This window comes from Petaurus breviceps, unplaced genomic scaffold (genome assembly GCF_028583685.1).
Source record: "Petaurus breviceps papuanus isolate PSGF00001 unplaced genomic scaffold, PetGlider_PUasm1.0 172, whole genome shotgun sequence".
Lineage (NCBI taxonomy): Eukaryota > Metazoa > Chordata > Mammalia > Diprotodontia > Petauridae > Petaurus > Petaurus breviceps.
Genome location: NW_027185755.1, coordinates 3,391,514 through 3,396,513, shown reverse-complemented (window position 1 = coordinate 3,396,513; position 5,000 = coordinate 3,391,514). Strand labels below are relative to the sequence as shown.

The window sequence follows — 5,000 nt, the reverse complement described above, 5'->3', positions numbered from 1 at the left end:
GTGGGGCTAGTCGTCTAGATCTGTTGTGAGGGCAAACGCCCGCAACACTCCTTTTCAATTTTTGTTGGGTCTTCCTCCATGTCCCTCTTATTGTAAGGGGATATGCCTCAAGCCTATGTTCTGCGCCCTACTTCTAGGGGGCACAGTGAGCCAGAGGCCTAGAGTCAGGAAGACCTGGGTTCAAATATGATCTTGGATGCTTACTAGCTGTGTGACCCTGGGCAAGCCAATTAACATCTGTCTGCCTCAGTTTCTTTAGAAACTGGGAAAATAATAGCACATGCCTCCCACAATTGTTATGAGGATCAAATGGGGTCATATCTGTAAAGTGCTTAGCCAAGAGCCTGGGACATACTGGATGTCCTATAAATACTATTATTATTATTTGACCTTATCAGTTTCCATGGGTTTAATTATCATCTCATTGCAGATGATGACTATTGGATGTTTTGAATTGACATTTCAAAAGGCATCTCAAACTCAATATGCCCTAAATAGAACGAATTGTTTTTTCCCCAAACCCATCCCCCTTCTGAATCTTTCTATTTCCATCCAGTTCACTAACATCTTTCTAGTCAATCTTGTTTGCAACCTTAAGAGTCATCATAGACTTGTCATCAACCTATTTCAGGCCCTCATCACTCCTTGCCTGGATCATTGCAGTGTTTTTCTGCTTTGTCTCCAGGCATCAATAATCCTGTCCCTGAAGTGTTCCTTGAAGCTACCAAAATGATTTTCCTAAAGCACAGGTTTGACCACATCATTTTCTTCCTTAATAAACTTCAGTAGCTCCCTAGTACCTCTGGAGTCAAAACAAAAATCTGTTGTCATTTTAAAATTCTTTTCCAACTAGTTCTAAATGACCTTTTCAGGCTCACTATACATTACTTCCTTTTACATACACCGAAGTCCATCTAAACAAGCCTTCTTGCTGTTCCTGAGACTTGACATTCCATCGCCCAACTCCATGCTTTTGTATAGGCTGGCCCCCATGCCAGATATGTGTTCCTTCCTCACTTGTACCTCTTAGAATTCCTAGTTCCCCTCAAAGTTCAATTTTAAGTGCTGTCTTTTCTGGTCCCTACAGCTGCTAGGATCTCTCACTTACCTTGTCTTTATGTATTTTTTTTTTGGTATATATTCTGCATATACTTGTATATGTAGGCACTGTCTACCCCAATAGAATGTAAGCACCTTGAGGACAGGGACTGTTTCATTTTTGTCTTTGTATCTACAATGTCTAGTACAATGCCAGGCATAACTTAGGTGTGTTGGTATTTGATGATTGATTCTAATTTAGGTTTTCCCATTTACTGGTTGTTGACGGGACTTCTTAGAGCCTCAGTTTCCTTATTTGTAAAACGAGGATAATACTTGTGCTATTCACCTCATAGGGTTGTTCTAAAGATAATGCTTTGTAACAATCTTTGATATGCTATAGATGTTACTATTAAAAACAAATTATTGTTAATATTTACTACGAATAAGAACGTTAGTAGTTTGTTTACTGTGAAAGAGACCCCTAGTCTCCTGCTTCTCATAACCTTTCCCTTAGCCTGTGACTGAGGAACAGGGTTTGTGACCCTGGCTCCCCATTTCTGATGACAAGGGGTGGTCCTGGTCAAAGCCACACTGGGTGTTGGAAAGCCCCGCCCCAGTGTTCAGAACAGAAGCAAAAAGGTGCTCTGTCTTTTCTGGGCACTCTTAGTATAGCAGCCAGTTCTTGTCCTATGTGTGGCTTTTAGGTCAGTCCAGACCCAGAAGGCAAAGCAATCTCATAGAAGAAACCTCCCAGACTGGCTGCTTGGATCCCTGAGGGAGCTGGACTTTGGAGGGGCTGCCAACAAACACATGCTTATTTGAAGGAAATTGAGCTGTATGTAGTGCAGATTTCTGCCTGTTCCCTGTGTCTAGTCAGGTTGTACTTTCTGCCTTATCACCTGGAAGTCTAACCCTGGAATATCTGGGATTCCATAGTAATTAAAGCCAAACAGTCAAGAAACATATAAAGTCTTATTTTTCCTCTTCAGTAAAAGCCAGACAAGCTTGTGTAAAGTACTTAGTTTCACAGACAAGTACATGGGTAAGAGAGTTGTGCAGCATGCAAGCAGCAGGCAATCCGTGAGACTTCTTGGGAAGAAAACTTTTTTTCTTCTATTGGACGAATTCTTTTATGCTGCTCTTATGGAGAAGATGGTGAGCAGCTATGGGCTTAGATGATAGTACAGTTAGGATGTTTAAGAACTGGTTAAATGACTGGTTCCAAGAGTGATCAAAAAAGGGTTTAATGTCAACTTGGAGGGAGGTCTCTATCTGAGTGCCTCTCACTCTAGCCATCCTCTGTCCTATGGTATTAAACATTTAAAAAATGATTTGGACAAAGGCATGGATGGCATTTATCACATTTGCAAATAGCACAAAGCTGGGTGGACAAGTTAACATGTATGATGATATCAGGATCTTGATGGACTAGTCTTCTAATGAGATAAGAATTGAATAGGTGTGAATGTAAAATCTTACATGTAAATTTATAAAACATCAATTTCAAAGGTACAAGATGAAGGAGGCATGGTTAGATCATAGTTTGTCTAAAAATTGTCTGGGGATGTTAGTGGTCTTCAAGTCATATGAGTTAATATGACAGTCAAAAAAACCGAATGTGATTTTGGACTCCATGAAGGGAGATAATAGTGTCTGGAAATAGGGAGGTGATAGTCTAATCTGGCTGTATACACCCTGCCATCGCTATACCATATTTGGAGTTCTGGATGCCATATTTTATGAGACATTGACAACAAGTGGGAGAGCATCCTGAAGGCAGCCAGGATGATGAAGGGTGTCATAATCATGCCATATGAAGATTGGTCGTTTAGAAGAGAAGGGCCGTAGGTAGAGGGTAGGAAGGACAGACATAATAACTCTTTCCAACTATTTGAAGGGCTATATGGAAAAAGTTTAGATTTGTTATTCTGAGCCCTGGGAGGCAAAATTAGAATTAATGCCTGGAAGTTTCAGAGAGGTAGATTTTGGCTCAGTTTAAGGGGGGGGAAACCCAACAAACAAACAAAAACCACAACCTTCTAAACCACTTGAGCTAACCAAAAGTAGAATTTGCTGCTTAGAGAAATAAGGAGGGGGTCTTCAAATAGTAGCTGAATGCCCACTTGTTGAGGATGTTGTGGGGAGAAGGGAATTCTTGATTCTGGAATGTATTAGACTAGGTGTTTTTCGAGGCTTCTTTCAACTCAGACACTGGTTCATTGCTCACCTGCCACCAAGTCATGCCCTAGGGTTATTCAGTAACCACCTGATGTGCATTGATTTAACTTGAGCTTCATTGGTTAAGCTTAGTGAAAGGACCTGGGCATTAGTAGTAACTTCCCAAGGACCTCAGACATATTTCCTCAGTAACTTGTGAACCCTAAACTTGATTTGAAAGGGCTCAGCTTCAGTTTTAGGGACTTAGCAATCTCTACACAGGAGCCATGAAAAGGTTTGAGCTGAAATTTATAGGAATGCACTGAGCGAGGGACCAGATCCATGTGTCTATGTCACTTGGGCCCCTTAGTTCCTACTCAGTACCTGGCCTTCATATGGTACAGGCACAGGACTAGAATCTGGCTGACCCAGCCTTCTCCTTAAGACCTTCATCTGAGGAATCTTAGGAAAGTAGAGAACCAGGGAAAGAGAGATGTAGGATCCATCTAAATGGTTTGAGTGGGGAGTTGAAGACAGCCAAATTCTTGAGGCTTGGGGAACTTGGAGGACCAAAGAGACCCTCAGTCTTAAATGAAGGACTGGGAACAGCTTACTCATCAATTCTGCAACCATTGGCTCACCTCCACCAATGTGGATACTCTGTTGGACTTGGATCTCGATTGCAGGGGCTCAGAAAGAAAGGGGTTCTGCCTAAAAGCAAAAAGCTGTGTCAGGCAGCTCATTACTTCTAGCAAGGCTCAGTCTCCGATCCATAATATACTCCTTCTGGCTCCAACTTGGCATGAGAAGAAACAAATGAAATAAAACTCATTAAACCTGCAAAAGGTAACCTGGCCAGGGCAAGCTAGCCATTCCACAGAGAACTTGCACAGGGCAGCAAGACAGATGTAACAGGTAGCTCTGCGTGAAACCTCACAAAGGGTGTTTTACAATAGACCAATAGCCATAGCCTTTGCTATCTCTTGGCATCCAGGGTCTCTAGCTTCCCAGGATGCTCTGAGCCAATCAGTTGTTACCACTACTTGGAGCCCCAGGGAGTGCAGTCCATGGACAGAATCTTTCATCACTGGCATGCAAAAGTCAGGTATGAGGTCCCTACAGTAAAGATTCAAGGGGGCAGGGGGCAAGAGTAGGCAGGGCATCTGCTTTGAGTTCTAGCTCCAAAAGTCAGTTCCAATTGACTTTTCAAAGTGATCCTGTTAGGGAAGGCAAAGGTTAATCCAATTTCTTTTGGCTAGGGGAGTCTCCTACCTAGCTCATCTCCCTTCACCCTTCTTTTCCTGGTTCAGGACATTTCTGATTCATCATTGTCAATAACTTGTACTTTGGAGAAAAAGGAGAGAAAAATACTGCTTTCTTTGTTGTCCCTGGAAAAAGCTTGCTTGTGATTATGAGCCCTTACCAAGAGGAGGACTAAGAACATGGCAACCCAAAAACCCTTTTGGTTTGATTTGTTTTTGTTTTTGTTTTTTATTTTTTGTTTTCTTTTGAATCTCATGCAATAATTCACAGTCCCAAGCCCACAGTTTTCAAACAAAGTAGGAAAAAGGAAAAAAGAAGCAAAGGAATTGGTGGTTTTGTTTTTTGTTGTTGTTTCAAGCAGGACCAAATGTCAGAAAAAATGCTGCTTTTCTCAATCTTTTTTTTGTCCTTTTTAAAATTTAGTTTATTTTTTTAAAATTTATTTCTGCAGGCAGTATTAATAGGGTTTGGTATAACCAGCAAGCACTCCTCTGTGTGTGTGTGTGTGTGTGTGTGTGTGTGTGTGTGTGTGTGTGTGT

General features: G+C 41.6%; 1 protein-coding gene across 1 annotated transcript in view; it reads right to left on the bottom strand.

Annotated features, from left to right (window-relative positions):
- Positions 1-3,839: 3,839 nt before the first annotated feature.
- The window catches only part of CACNA1A (calcium voltage-gated channel subunit alpha1 A), a 255,077-nt gene continuing 253,916 nt past the window's right edge, over positions 3,840-5,000 (bottom strand). Inside the window, exon 47 of the mRNA XM_069082950.1 lies at positions 3,840-5,000. This exon is cut by the window's right edge and continues 1,499 nt beyond it. The gene's annotated coding sequence lies outside the window, so the exon portion shown is untranslated.